The 16,772-nt window shown below is 34.2% G+C and overlaps 1 protein-coding gene across 1 annotated transcript in view; it reads right to left on the bottom strand.

Annotated features, from left to right (window-relative positions):
- Positions 1 to 12,535, bottom strand: part of LOC149082209 (sodium/calcium exchanger 3-like) — a 205,517-nt gene extending 192,982 nt beyond the window's left edge. Inside the window, exon 1 of the mRNA XM_089235726.1 lies at positions 11,723 to 12,535. The gene's annotated coding sequence lies outside the window, so the exon portion shown is untranslated. The remainder of the gene's footprint in view (positions 1 to 11,722) is intronic.
- Between the last annotated feature and the right edge of the window lie 4,237 nt (positions 12,536 to 16,772).

Raw genomic sequence — 16,772 nt, 5'->3', positions numbered from 1 at the left:
TTTCCACGAAGAGAAGTTATTGAGATAGCTTCAAGCTTCCAAACATACTAATAAGTCGCATTATAACAATATTGTCTTCTAAAACCTTGATTCTGACAAGGCAAGTTTGAAGTATGGCCATATTTCGCAAACTGAGCACTGACCCATTAATTTTATCAAAATCCGTCGTGTGAAAGAAAAAAATAATGTGATTAAGCTGTTTTTTCTTTAAAAAAATATTGACATTTTTTTAACGAAAAATATGTGCTCTATGCACAATAGAATGGTTTTGAAAGTATATTAAAGGTTGGCGTGTTCTGAGCTGTTTATATCCGTAACTACCAATCAGAAAATCGTGAAAATTCTCAAGAACGTCTTAATGAAGAGATTGAGAGAATTTTCGAAGCCTCTTTAAAGACAAAAAATTTTAGAGATTTTGGTGCGGGATCACAATGTTTGTAAACGCATTCCACCAGCAAAGCACATTCTTGTAGGCTCTCAGTCATACACTTTAGTGAAGGAAAGGAAATGGTTCTTCTGAAGATTTCTAGGCACGCTGCCCACAAATGAAGTTAGAGCAGTTTGGTTACATGTGTCCAAAAAAATAAACATATACACCACAATTAACATCGAAAACATCATTCAGTGGTAAGCATCGGAACTGATTTGTTTTTCCTTCCCCTAACTTCTTTCTTATCTCTTTAGTAAGACTATTCCTGCAGTTTTATAGTTTTCTGGTGGGTAATAAAAGCTGTAGACAACTCAAAACACGCAAACTTCAGTTATATGTGTTATGCCAAAGCCTGAAATCGACCAGTTCTCAGTTGGCCCAGCCAATGTTGAAATTTCGGACTTTCGCCGGGCTTTGTAAGGCCTCTATTTATCGATCATACCTATACATCGATTCCCTATGATGGATATCGTATTTTCATAAGGTCTCAACACAGTCTAGCAATAAATTGATTTTATAAGTCCCATTAGCTTCGACTCAAAGAAACGGATCATCACACTAAAAATTGATTCTAAAACCAGATACATGCATTTTATTGTATCCACAGAACTATTTTACGACTACGATTCGGGGTCATCATGATATTGGCGTATTTTTTTTTTTTTTTTTTTGTGATAATGATGCCCATTTATTATTATTATGGTTATCTATGTCAACCCTAACGATCAAAGGAATCGGGATATCGATATCGTAGGGATCGATACAAAGGACCCAGCCAAAGCCCGGCCATAGTCCGGCGAAAGCCCAAAACTCGGATATTACCTGGGTCAACTGATCCGGCTAATTCGCGAAATAGCTGATTTCGGTCTTTGACAGTTTAACATACATTGAACATTCCATCCTATAAACAGTACAAAGTGTATAGCAAACAGGGGGTATGGCATTTTACTGGCGAACCGTTGATACTAGAGGTACACTTCCAATTAGTAAAAGTTTCCAAGTAAGTACTCAGATATTTCATTCATGTTGAAAGGGGGTTGTAAAGTTATTAAAATAAAAAAATTAACTTTTCATGGTCTCCGTGTGCCCCAAACCCTAATTAAACAGTTGTTGTCCTGTCTTTCTTGATCCCAACAAAATAAATTTTACATTTCCAAGTGCAATATTCATTGAGATATTCAAATTCAAAAAACGGGAAAGTTGGGAAAAAACAGCATTAAAGGCGGAAGAAACCTTTGACAAGCATTTAACGCTGTTTTCCCCCAACTTTCCTCCGTCATTCTAAGTGAAAAAATATCTCAGTGAATATTGCACTCGAAAACGTGGAATTTTTTTAGTTTGTCATGAGGAGAGACAGTGCAAAACAACGTATCTAATTGGGTTTTGGAGCACATGGGCAGTGCCGTCTTAAAGCATGGACCCTCAAGAGAAAAGGGGCCTCACAAAAATGAGATTAGGTTGAAATTTTCAGGAATTTGCCTCGTAGGGCCTCAGAAATATCACTTGGCCCGGGGGCCCATGATGCTCTTAATGTGAATTTTTTTTATTTAAGTAACTACAGAACCCCTTGCAACATGAATGACATATCTGAATACTACACGTTATTTGAAAACATTTTCTAACTCGAAGTATGCCTCTAGGATGAACGGTTTGCCATTAAAATACCATACCCCGTGTTTGCTATATATGCACCCTGTATAAATACTACATTCTAGACTTTCTCTTTGTTGATGTTTTTGCCCAAATCAATCAGCATAAAAAAAACAATTCATCAAGTTCAAACTGATGCCGAATATCTTGTCCACACAACGTACAGTGTACCTAATACAATTCAATTATTAGCCTGATTGTTTATTCCTAAATCAGTATAATATGAATATAAAAAAAACAGTTCTAATGACAAATGATGTAAAATAATTGTGTATTCCGGTTACCGATTCTGTGCATGCATTTTCCGGTTAAAAGAAGACACGAAACTATCGCTTGATATAGTATCCTGATACATCAATCTCATTTCAGAGCGATTAGCCTTCAAGTATAACAATCGGACATTATGAAAGCTTTCGGAGCGTTTCATGAACAAAACGTCGTCCTTTTATTAACGTTATTTAACGTATTTGATTGATAACCTTTTGGGTGGTTTTTTTTTTTTTTCAATGGCACGAGTGAGCTGAAAACTGTAGGTTGAAGCTCTCTCCTCTTATGAATTCCGTTAATCGGATCATACCCGGAAGCATTAGAACACGAGACGCGGCTGTTGCCACACAACCGACGTTTTAAACGCCATTTATGAAATGAAACGGAAATCCTCTCGAGGATAAATGAGCTGAAGCGTCTTCACACACACAGATAGTTCATTAAAAGTAAAGCCTTTCGCCTAAATATCAACATATTGCTTCCTATAATCGAGTCTATAAATTCCTCCAAAATCTGGAAATTTGATTATTTTAGAACAATCGTAGAAACCTTAAAGGAAATCAAATTTCATTTCCAAAATTCTATCCTTTTGAATTGGATTGAGTGACTTTCAATTCAAAAATATGTTATTCGTGAAATAATAATGTTTCTGAAATTTCATTCATTATGTTTCCCTCCTCGCTTTCTCATTAAGTCCAGTCTTGAACTGCGAGGTGCGAATGCACAAGACTGTCTCTCGTTTAACGCCTTCACGATCACGGACGTAATATTGCGCCCAAACGCCAGTGGAAGGAATTCGGTAAGTTCTCTGTGTTTTCTTTCCTCTGTCTTCATCATTTCGATGCTTTCTAGTGACCCTATCAACTGGAGTTGCTTTTTGTTTCCCTTCTTCCTTTCTATACTCCAGTTTTAATGGTTTCTTTTATTTCACACATATATCGTTTCTACTACATGCATGTAAGAGCGAAAGAAACCGCTTAGGGTGAGGCAAAATTTCCTACATTAAGCAGAAGACGAGCCCCGCAGGTTCAAATCACTTCCGACGACCCTGCTCAAGGTCACAAATTGAAACGATGTATACTGTATTCGTTGAAAAATCCAAAATCGTTTATCCTTGTAGTGAGGGAGTTTTTAATGTGTATTATTTGGTCAAAGAAGTCTCAAATTAAAGTCAGGTTCTAATTTTAATACATATACAAAAATGAGGACCACAGTACTCAAACTACCCAAACGAGGTGTTTGAAAAAACGAATGCCCGCTTAAAAAATATTTCAAATATATTTAAAAATTCAACCACCCCCTATACAAACGATTTCCTTGGAAAAACCCTAAGAAAAATATAATACGCTGCCCACATAAGAAGTTATAGTGGTCTTCTCTCATCTAATTATGGATCGCTGCTCGATTTATACAAGTACTAATATGAAAATATCGTATTTTCATAAACTTTGAACACAGTCAAGCAATAAATTGATTTTATAATCCCATAAACTTCGACTCAAAGAAACAAATCATACTTGACATTGATTCTAGAACCAAATAAATAAAACTTATCGAATCCACAGAACTATTTTACGGCTTCAATATAATCCCCAAGAACCACATTCCACGCGTTTATGGTGTACAACGAGAAAATCGGACAGTTAACCCTATCAGATATAGATTCGAAATAGCTTCGTAATACTATCAGCTATCAAATATTTGACCGTGAAAACCCTTCTTATGATATGAGCAGCTTCGGCGAAGTCAAATACAGACCGCGGAAAATTATATTTGCACAGACTTGACTCATCTCAAACAAAAAATCTTCTTTTTTTAGATAAACCATAAAATATTCAATCGATATATGAAGGTCAATATTTTTTCCGGCATTTATTATTTATTCAACCAGCTATTTATTCAACTCTAATACAATAGTCGGTTCGATAACTTCTAGTAATCATCTAAAAAAATTGCGTGGGGTATATGTAAAAATCAAATTGAGTCCGACATGAAAATTTACAATTCCGAATGTAGTTTTTTCCCCTGCTGGACATGAATATCACCATGAAAATGTTTTATTGGCTCTTGTTTTTGAAATATCGCTCTATTATCGACTGCCTGTGACTTCTCGGGGTACTTTTTTGTTCTAAAAAAAAGTCATTTTTGGTAAAACGAATGCGGTTTTGGCTATGGATATGATATAAAATTTTGAAAATAATATTATTTCATTAATAGTTGTGACAAAAAAAAAAGGTTCATTGCCAATTTTATTTGTGAAATTGGCATATGTAAGTACTTTTGCTAGACATTGTGTACTAGAAACTACTGCTCGTATCAGCATGTTCTTCACACAGATTTTTTGTTTATTTATTTTTGCCAATCTTTTCTTATTGAATGCAGCCACCTACTCTAACTGCTAATTGTCATTGCATAGATACTACTGAACACATGCATCTCGCCCATATTCCTCTGCGTAATCTCTAACGAATTAATACATGTTGGAATGTGCGTGTAGTGAAACCTGGCATGAAGTTTGTTTCTGTGTAAATGCGTATTATGTGTATAATGCTGCCATCTGCCACCAGTTTTTCTCACTATGCGTGAAGTGTAATGATTGAATGATTTATCGTTGTAGGCCTGTTGCTCTCTGTGGCGAGACTATCTAATTAGGAGATCGGCTCGCATTTGTGCCTGGAAGTTGGGAGCCACAAGAAACCAACTTCAGCCGACCACCACAGTGGTGACGGTGGGGTTCGAACCCGGATTCTCGCGATGCGAGTCCGTCACTATGACCACTCAACCACCACAGTGGCTCGTCGTAAAGATAGATACATAGAACCTCTCTCACAACCCCGGACTGATGCAAAGGCAGGGTTGTGTCGGAAAAAGTTAGCTAACAGTAATAGTAGTGACCCCCCCCCCCTGCTCCGTGCTTGCAAGTATCAAATCACTCGCGTCGTTCTCCCCATGAAGAATGGATAGTTGAACCCAATGACTAGGGGGGAAATTATACGTGCGCCCAGTGGCTCATAAGAGCTGTTATCTCATTGTATATTATTCTCCTGTGTTTTTATTTAATAATGTGCTTTTTCTGAGGATGATGTCACTCTCCGCTATCCATACGGGTACCGGAAAGTGACATCATCCTCGGATACATCGCCGTCTGGTGACAGGGTCAGTAATTGTGATCTTTGGCCTGAATGAGGTCCGACCGTCAATGTACGACAGTCCCGTTCAGTGCAAACGAGCTCTAAGGAATGATTGAAATTTCCTTTGCCTTAGTAGTCTAGTGCGTTCACCCGGCAAGTGAGAGGACGTGGGGTTTCGGTTCCCCCACGATAGCAGTTGAATTTCCTCTCTTTCCTAAATTCATCTTCTCATTAATCAGCTGTTAAAAAAAACCTTCGTAATGTGTGTTTTGTATATTTATTAGTAGTTTTATTTCATTTATCTTAATATACCTGCTTACGGTCAGTCATATTTTTGCACAAATTATTTCCCCCCTCCAAATTCTATGTAATATTTTGTTTGATTATTTATTTTCTCATGTATTCACCAATATGTTTGTAATTTTTTCACTTTTTTTTTTCTCTCGATGTTGCTGAGAAACACTGCACAAATATTGGGGGCTACTCTGCCTGTATGAGTAAATAAACTCCTGTTCTACTTGGTCAGTACTTCTGCTATACATTCTAACTAAAAACTACTACTTGTATCAACATGTTCTCCACACAAATTATTGTTCTGTGCAATGAACAAAAAATTTTAGAATACTGTGAAAATTTTTTGAGATATGATTATATTTACGTGAAAAAAATACTTGATATATTCTCAATTCAATATCATGTAAATCAAAAAAGTTTCAAACATATCGCTTAGTCTTTAGTGCATTGCACAGTCAAAGCTATTTATAATACAATAGGAAAAATATCTTTGGAAAAGATCTTGAGAAATCAAGTTTTTCATGAAGTGAAAAAAAAACAAAAGAAAAACCACAAAAATCTTCAGAAAACGCATTCAAAGATTAAGAGCATCAAATTCGTTCTACTTATATATATAATTCGCATAATAACGTTACTCCCATTTATTGTAGACCTGAAAATTAAACAGTTCTGGATCCTAGAATAACTGCACTTTCAAATAAACGCATAAAAGCAATTTCAAGCGATTTTTGTGAAATTCGTCATTTCGCAGGCAGTCAGTCGCCTTAACTATTAAAAAGTGCTTTACGATCGTTACTGCAGGGTGAAAAAGTAGTGAGAGGACGTTATGAAGGGAAAATGGTCTCAAACTCAATGCTTGCTGATTATTGTCTGACAATTTTGTGAGCTGCTCCTTATGCCCAGTACAAGCGAAATGCAAAACGAAGTACTTGTCAGACACCGATAAATGAACTACGGTGAAACCTAACGCACAACGATGTTCGATATAACGATAAATTCCTGAACAACGATAATTTTTCAAATCTTGTTTACAATTGCCAACAGTGTGATAATAAACTCTCGATCCAACGGTATCCTTTTATTACGATAAATCCCTCTATAACACATTTTTTTTATAGAATTTGGAACCGCTACAACGATTTTTTTTATATTTCACTCACAAAATCACCTTCAATATACTTTTTGAATTCCGCATCCGTGTCTGTTCTTTCGAGAGTGTTTAATGACACAGATATTTTGCAGTATATACCGTCCGAAAATGTAAATGGAGTTGCCGTGAAGCTGTTTTTTGTGTAGTGCACCAAAAGTGCTGTGCAGTAGACCAATTTTAACCAACTGAATTTTAGTTATCAGTTATAACCTTTTGTTGCGAATAAATGCTTTGAATGCATTTAATGGTGGTACCAGTAACGCCAATTCAGAAGAGATGCCAACAACAGCATTAATTTAATGGCGACTGATGACAATCCTACCACCTCTTGAAGTAACGATAACTTCTCTACAACGATATTTTTTCTTGTTCCACAGAGTACAGTTACATCGAGGTTTCACTGTATTATGCTGTAACACATATGCGTTTCTATGAAATTTTCTTTTGCATCTCTAAGTATTTGTGCTGTGTTGTTGTTGTTGTTGTTTTGTTTTTTTTTCTTTGTACATCAATGTTGTGGCAATATATTGGCAAATGTTTCTATATATATTTGCGTTGTTTTTCTGTAAATTTTTTCAATTTGTTTTCTATATACCGTACTTATGTTTTGTTCCAATGCATTTATTGTATTGTGTTATTATACGTGTATTAAATATGCGATTTCAGACGAAAATCGTAGCCAATACAGTTTTTTTATGGTCAAATTCGTGTTCAGCACACCGAATTACTTAAGAAATGATTATTTTTGTTTGGGACGCAGAAACTTTGTCAAATTTTGTTGTTCAATGTTATTACTATGCACACGGGGTAACGTGATTTTAGGTTATCTATTGATCAAATATAGGATATGGAGAGTTCATTGGCTGATCTCTCTGTCTTCCCCTGTTGATTGTCCAGGAAAACGGGTAAGGTGTAGAGAGGGAGAAACACATTGGTCCCATGGGACGGTCCCTTCCCGGACTAAAAGCATTTGATTGATTGCAGTGCGAATGGCCTCTTTCTTATGTTTTTCCTTTTGGATGCGAGATTCGTTCTTATCTCTAACTTGATGTTTTATCTTTCCCCACTGTATTATCTCATTTTCAGGCTTTTTCGTGTTTCCCTTTCATATCTTTCTTTTGATGTTTTCATTCGCTGTTTTTATTTCAATCATCTTTCCTCTATATATATATATCATCGTCATCATTCATATCTTTTCTCTTTCGACTGGTTTTCTATCTTCATTTTATTCCATGGAAGAATCATCAAAAGTCATTTGGTCATCCATTGTCTTTCGAAGAAATTCAGGTGTTATACTCATTCATCATTTTTTTTTTGGACTGTAAGTATTACATTATAGACGGTAGTTGCTCTCTATAAACTATTATTTGGCGTAAGTACAGTCACACCCACACCAATTTGTCCATATGTAGGGGCTCGAAAAAGGAAAACTTACAGACTGAACTATAGAATGTACAGATCAATAAATTCTGTATATATCGTGATCGATGCTGTTTCATTATTTCCTCTTTGTATAATAAATGTCTTGAATGTTCTAGGGGTGCTTTGAGACGCTTCAAAAAATTGAGCTTACACAAATTTCTTTGAAAATGAGCGTGAACCTACTTCAAACTCTGTCAGAAACGAAAATGAAAAATTTGTGTCATCAATAGTTGTTTCACTTGAAATTAAAGAAAAATTAAAAGTGTTTGTATATAGTTGTTCAAGAAAATAACTTTCAAGCTGATGTACTTCAAATTGTGGTTTTTGGAGCTTGTCCGTATGATCTTAATCATCATTATCTAGACCGACCATGTAACCCTCGCTCGGTGTCCAATACGATTTTTCATAAAATACTGCATCAACATTGGTGAAATATTGCAAAATTTTTCATGTTTATATTAGTTTGAAACTTTCATTCTAGATTTTTGACTATTGTACATTTTATATTTTCAAAAAAGTTGAAAGTTTAAAACGTGTTAAAAAAAACTAATTCAAAATTTTTTGTATAGTTTTATAGCTCATTGATAAAAATTAACTAGATTAAAGTACTTATCTAAATTTATTTAATGCCTTAAAATTAATTTTATCAGCATTAACTGGAGGAAACTCTTACGGATGGTGCACTTGGTATAAAGTTTTAAGAAACTCGTTTTTATCGTCTTCATTTTACTTCATGGAATAATCACCATAAGTCATTTTGTCATCCATTGTCTTTCGAATTCATTAGATTGATGTATTTTCGAAAATTATTAGATTAATGTGTACTTATCTATATTTATTTAATGCTGTAAAATTAGTTTTTTATCAGCATTATCTATTTTCTCCAGTAATCTTACGGATAATAAACTTATCATAAAATTTCAGAAATTGATTTTTGTCTTATTTATTTTACTCCACGACGGAATCGTCATAGGTCTTATTTGGTCATTCATTGTCTATCGAAGAAATTTAGATGTTGTATTCAATCATCATCTATTTGGATTGCAACTATTATAAATGGTTTTTCTTATAGTCACTCCATATAAAGTATTTTTTTGATGTCATCATAACTGATACCAATTTATCCCAAACGGGGAATCGAAATTAAGGAAACTTGCAAGGAAAACTGAATTAAGAGATGTCCAAATCAATAAATTCTATGTGTATCGTGATCAATGCTATTTGATTTTTTTTCGACTGAAATGAATTTTTTCCCGTACGTAATAAATGTCTTGAATGTTTCTCGGGCGCGCCAAGACTTAAGGGGCTTCAAAAAAATCGTTTTTTTTTTTCCAAATGGTTTTAAAAATATTTCGTTTTGTCGGGAACGAAAAAATGCAATTTTTTTGTATAAATCACAAATTGCTTCGCTTAAAATTTCTGAAGCAAAGTGTTGAAGTATTCAAGCAAATAATTTTGAATGTTATTTTCTCAAACTGAATTTTTTGCAGATTATGTGACTACGATTTAAAAAAAAAAACACTGCATTAATATTGTTGAAATATTGCAGAAATTACCATGTGCTTATTATAGTGGTCTAAACCTTCACTCTGGATGACTGACTATTTGTAAAAATTTTAAATAATTCGAACGATGAAAAAAATGTTTAAAATATACTCAACATTTTTAGTGTATTTTTTATTTCTCATTCATAAAGATTGACTAAATTAAGGTACTTATCTAAATTTATTCAATGCCATTAAATAAAATTTTATCAGTTTCAAATACTTTCTCCAGTAGTATTGCGAATGATGGAAAATCAGCGTAAAATTTCCTGAAATATACTTAATTATCTTATACCATGCGATTAGAAACTGAAATATAAAGTTATTTACGAATACGTAGATTTTTATCAATAGTATTTGAAATATCCGAGTAGATTTGCTATGAGAAAAATTACTCGCAGTATGAGAGTATAAGTCTGTTTAATCATAAGAGTCCCCTTGAGTAATCTTTGAATAACTTACCCGTTATGGTATTTTTGTTTTCACAAAAATAAGCAGGTGTAATCTCAAAAGATGTAATTTTTTGTAGTTTCTATAAGTTATTAATTAAAGAGAAAATTCAGCATTTTTGGAGCACCAAAGCCATTACAAGTTGAAAATACTAAAATTCCTAGTCACATGATTGAAAATACTAAAATATTTCATGTGATCTATGACATCGAAAATTTGTTATATTTCAAGACAATCGGAATTTTATTCGTTTCAGAAATTCTATCACGACAGAAATAAAGGTATCAAGGTTCAGATGAATTTTTTTCCTCTATTCTAGATCCCGTTTCCAAATACTTTCTTCACAAAAAATATTGCATGTATTTGTGAGTGGAAATCGATTTGTTCTGGTAAATTCCAATGGCTGTCCATTTCTTTCCGTAAGAGATATTTTTGATTGAAAAATGTTCTTCTAGCAAATTATTCCCTTATAAAACATCCATCTAATTCCCAAAAATCCCTAATTTCTTCACCCCTTAGGGTTTTAATCAATTAAAATTCAAATATGAACTTACGAATGAAGATAAATTCCTTTTGTCTGATAAATTGAACGGGAAAATAAGGTTTAAGACGAATATTCACTGAAAAATCGGAAAAACCAGACACCTTTGTTATTACTTCCCACAACGGGCCTAGTTTTTAGATTTTCCCTGTAGATATTCATCTTATACGTTATTCATTATTTCATTTACTTAATAAATTATTATGCAAACTTTCTTTTGATTAGCTAAGGCCACTTCTCATGCTCTCATCAACAATTTATTAAATGATAATCGTTCAATCCAAAAATTATTCTAAATAATAATTTTAAATGGTTAATAACGCTATATTTAAATATGAATTTCTCTATTAATATTATTTATATCGTTACTTATATTGATATCGATGCAATTGACAGAAAATTTTGAAGTAACGATATCACCACTGACAGAACTTAACTAGTAACTTAAGAGTTGTGAACTATAAATTCTTGATGAAAATTAAAGCGTTAAAATTCCTATATCATTTATCTTTTTCATTTCCTACTCAATATTTCTTTTAATGATAATTCTTCAATACAAAAATTTTTCTAAATAATAATTTAAATGGTTAATAATTTTGTATTTGGGATAAATTTTTCTTTCAATATTATAGATATCAATAGTGTTGATGGGAAAAATTTGATATAATGGTATCACTGCTGGCAGACTCGAACCAGTAACGTAAAAATAGTCAGTTATAAATCATAAAACATATAAATTATCATCTATAATTTGTAATTAAAGGCGTTAAAATTCTTAAATTATTAATCACTTTTCAAACAAAAAGTTAAAATATTATCACCGTGAAATGTTTTTTTACTCACCCGTTTCCAGATCCTTAATCACAATCTTCCACAATAGTGCAGAAAAACGCACTCAAAAAAAAAAACAAATAATTATCAATTATCCACGCTTGCGTAGGTATTGAAAAAAAAATAAATGAACAAAAAATTATTCAAAGTCCTGGAACGGAAACACAAACCAAATCGTTACGAAATATCCGGATTATGCAGATAATTTCCGATGGAATCCAACTTTTCCTACCAATTTCCAAAATGGTAATAATAGAGAAAACTTTGATGCAGATCCTGGCCGGGACGATCCTTTCTGAGGAACGCAATTCACTTCACTGTCCGGGGATAGGTTGTCCCATTGCTGCAGTTTTACTCTCTCTCTTTCTCTCTCCCTCTTTTATGTCCTGGAAAAAGTGCTGGTTGGGCCTCTGTTTTGGTCACAAGTATACACACGAAACTCGCGCACACACGCACACATAAACACCATAAACTATGTCTCGTAAGAAAGTTCCGAAAATTCAACCGAACGGGACAAGTTCCATGGTCCTGGATTTTTTTTTTCCGCTCTCTCCTGATCAGAAATTGAAAATATTTGTCGGAAAAAATCCGGGACGAAACTTTTGTTGTTGCTTCGGTTTACGAATCCGGGACTTATTTTTTTTACGGATTTTATTTTTCCAATTTTACCCGATTTCTATCAATTTCCTTTTATTTTTTGGTTCGTTTTTTTCCTTTTTGCTATATGTCTCTTAGCAAAGCCCCGCAATCTTTAGCATAGTTTTCGAGGGACTAACAGTGCACGGGGTAAAGTGAGAGCGAGTAAAGAGAGAGAGAGAGCGCGCGGATGAGATGATTGCTGCACGACGCGCTACTGCTGCTGCTGCCATCGATATTTCCGATTGCAGCGCCTCCGGGGTAGCAGCGGATGAATGAGAAAACAAAACAAAGAATTTTCCGAATTATATTATTTTTCGGAATTTATTATTTTTATTATACGGGGATCTATATTGTGAAAAGATCCTACTTTATAAATTATTCAAATTTTCTAAAGTTTCAATAAGCTTAGTTTAAAGTGCAATAGTTTTATTGCTGTGTGTAATTCGAAAGACTCTTGCCAAACATTAAAGTAATGTTTCCCAAAGTTGATGCCACGGAATATTTTAGAGGTGAAATTATATTTAATGGAATGTAACAAGAGTGATTCTTAATAAGCGTGTGCCATTTTGAAATTTGGATGAGATGAGATTTATATGAAATTCCTCAGGGATCAACGGACCTGAAAAGTTTGAGATTAGGGGGAAAATAGGACACAGTATACCGCTTTTGAAGTTTTTATTGTTCTTTCTCTACAATTTATGAATCAGTTCCATCTGAGAAAATCATAAATATTCCCTCTCCTTTGTTTATCTATGAATTTTCTCGAATTTGTATGAAAAATTGTTTTGTAAACCAAAAAGAAATGTGCCAGTTGAGTATGTTTTGACTTGGTTTTTTGAAATTCGACCCTGGGGGTGGAATGTTTTACAGAGAAATCACGCCTAGCCGAAACCGCTGAAACTATAAATTTGAAATTTAGTCAATACTTTCATTTTATCATGCAAAGACTCACATAATAAGGGGTTTTATGAAATTTGACTCCTAGGGAAGTTGTCATGGGGGGGGGGGGTTCAAAGGTTACATAGAGAGAACACAATTCTCCAAAACCGCTGAAGCTATAAATATGAAATTAGGTCAGTAGTTTTAATTTGTAATGAGAGACTCACACTGAAAAGGGATATTTCAAAATTCAGCATCTAAGGGGGGTCATCGGGTTGTTTAAAGATTACATGGCGCTGAGTCTAAACAGCAGAAGTTATAAATATGAAATTTTTATATAGTGACAGTACTACACATAACAAGCATTACACAGAAACAAACTTTACGTCAGGTTGCACTACACGTACACGCACATTCCCGCATGTACCGGCTCGTTGGGGGGTTCCGCGGGGGGGGGGGTGCATGTGTGGTGTAGCAGTAGTAGGTAGGGCCTCCAAAAAATGGCTCGGGGATCCATGATGTTCTTAAGTCGGCCACGTCGTTGGGCAATTTGCCTGTGTGGCGTTGTATTTGTATATTTGTATATCATATCTTATAATACAGAGAATCACTACGACACGGGATTTATAAAAATTTAACCACCAAGTAGGTACCAAATGTTATATGGGGGGGGGGGGAATCATTACAGAACAATTTTCCGATTACCAAATCCCCGCGAGCGATGTCGCAGGTAACAGCTAAAGGGAATTTTCTTTCGATATTTCAATTTTTTCACCGGATTATTACATTTTTTCATGATTTTTTGGTCTGAGTCGTGGTTGCCACGCCCCCCCCCCGCCCCCCGAGCAACCACCTGCGTACGCCTCTGCCAAGAACTAGTTTATATTTTTAATTTGTCGAGCTCCAGCGATGATGCTTTTGCTTTGGTTGCCTTCGTCTTTTAGTACGGAATAAAAACTCAAACAAAAAATACTTATACCCTTAACAGACCTTTCTGAAGAGAGAGGATTCGTGCAGGTAGTCTGCACGGTACATACCCTCAATTTTGCTTGCGCAAGCGCGGCTTGTGCAAGCATGCACAATTGAAATTTATTCAATCTTCAAGCAGCTAAGTATGATCGCACAAGTCAAAATGATTGTACGAAATTCTCCTACACGCGCTCAAGCATGCTCGAACCAAAAAAAAAAAAGATTGCATACGCATGCTTGTTAAGCTTGCAGTTACGTGGGCAACCACCTTTTACTGCTAATAAACCGTACACACTGGACCTCATAAACATTCTTTTAGTGAATTTCTAACGAATTGTCTCATGCCTGAACATATTGTGTGTATATAATGCAGGGGCCGCTGATGGGGGGGGGGGTATAATTTTACAAATCGCTATACAAATTAGTCTCAGTATGCGGTGACATACATCCCGTATTTTCTACTTACCTCTGGAGGTAGTAAACTTTAATACAATCGACGCGTTTAAAAAGAAATACGATACACATGTTGGGGTAATTCTAGAAGCTCTCCATACTTAGAATAAGACAACCATAAGTATTCTTTATGGGCATTGGATATATAATATTTTATCATGTATATATATATTGTTTTTAATTGCATTTTTAATTGGGTTGCTGTATTTTTGAAATATATGACATCTATATCTATTATGGATATCTTTTTCTCAGCCACCTCGTTGGGCATTTTGCCTGTTGTAGCGTTGTATTTGTATTTGTATAAAAAGGAAGGGCTTGAGTTTTTAACGTGTTAGCTCAATAGGTCGATTGCCCTCAGTCTCATTTTTTCATCATTGTAGTTAATTGGGGAAAGGGGAGGATCTTGGAACTTTTTCAAATTTTTTATTTAAGTAACTAACAGCCATATGTAAAATTTATGCACGATTTGGTTGAGAAATTGGAAAAGCGAACAAAATATGTATTGACGCGCGTGGCAAAAAAAAAGTGTTTTTGTTAGCGCCATCCGTTGCTGGTATAAAAAGCAATAATTTCTGAATTGATGCATATTATAGGATTATGTGTTTTATCTCTCTTTTTTTTTGGGAAAATTATTGCTGTAAGTTACTATTTTTTATGAAGTTTATGAAATTGTGTGCTGAATAATAGAAAAATTTGATGCATTGAAATATCGGTTAATAACTTTTTTTGCCGAATTTATTCCGTTTTACATCATTTTCGATTTCAGTATTTCTGCGTACTAAAATAAATTAGTTTCGTTTTTTAGCGTTATCTATCTTTGACTTCGAATACTACACCTACAAATTTTCTTCACATTTTTTCACTTTCTCATTTTTTTTTTCATCCGAGGAATTAATTTCTCAATAATTTACAACGTAATTGATTATTTCAGTAAGTTTTGCACGCTTATGAAAAAATCCGGATACAATGAAATATCGGTTAATGCGATGTTTCTTCTGCCTTTACATCAGCTCGAACCATTAAAATAACGTTAAAAAAAATTGTGCAAGCACGACCGGGCTTTCTAAAATTGTGGTGGGGGGGCAATCGACTCAATCTTTCTAAAGAACGGTTCAGCGTGAGGGCAGTATAGACCTGCATTCCTATTTTATGTAATATGTGATTTTTTTCATAAATAGGTTCTTGTCTCCGTTCAATGCGTTCACACATGACTACGTTTTTCGTCGATGACTGTGATTAGAGTGAATGGCAAGGTTTTTTCTTTTTTGGCTTTTTTTAGGGCAACTTGACTACGTGTGGGCATTTTTTTTTTTCAAAAAACAGTGTGGTTTTCACAAAGCATGTCGGGGTCTTAATAATAATAATATCGTATATAAAACAGTGAAATCCAGTGAGAGACTTCTGGAATACTTCTACAACTTTTAGAGATGTTTTATATTATGTTCTCAAAATTATCTTATTTTCAGTACGTACGCCAGGCATTATACATTCAAAAATACAGCGTTTATTCAGATAATTTTGATACTGTAAGTTGCTGTGGCCGTTGTCTGTGCAATGAACTAAAGGTTTTAAAATATTCTCTGAATATTATATAAACACAAAAAATATTCTCTAAAGAATGGCAGTTTTCGTGAAACAATACCTGAATTTTCACAAAAAAAAACGTATTTTTTTTTTCGAACAGCTGTAAAATATCGAATTTCTAAACCTATAACAGAGATCCTAGTACATTGCACGGGTAATGTTATCTGGAATGGTCTATTGGAAATTTTCATGAGAATATCTTGAATATTTATTTTCAGAAATTTACTTTCGTATAGGATAAAATAACAAAAAAATTAATCTGAAAAAAGCGTTTGAAAATTGCTTGTTGACTTTAAAACCATTGTTCCAGATGATTTTAATCAGCCATAACCTTTTGTTTTTACTTATCGCATGTATAAAAATAAAATAGTTATGGATTCTTTTTGAAACACCTTTTCAAATAAATTTATAAAACCATTTTCGGCAATTTCCAAAAAGTTTCCGTCAGTTGCCTTCGTTTCCGTCAATAGCGAAAAATGTGAAAAATGCATTACTGATAGATATTCGGTGTTGTATCGAACGTTTCAGCGCTTTC

The sequence above is a fragment of the Pholcus phalangioides genome, unplaced genomic scaffold (genome assembly GCF_987345545.1).
Source record: "Pholcus phalangioides strain wild (caught in Gottingen) unplaced genomic scaffold, Ppha-v1.0 ptg000009l_1, whole genome shotgun sequence".
NCBI classification, from domain to species: Eukaryota; Metazoa; Arthropoda; class Arachnida; order Araneae; family Pholcidae; genus Pholcus; species Pholcus phalangioides.
The sequence above is the reverse complement of the archived record's forward strand: the minus strand, read 5'-3'. Positions and strand labels throughout refer to the sequence as shown.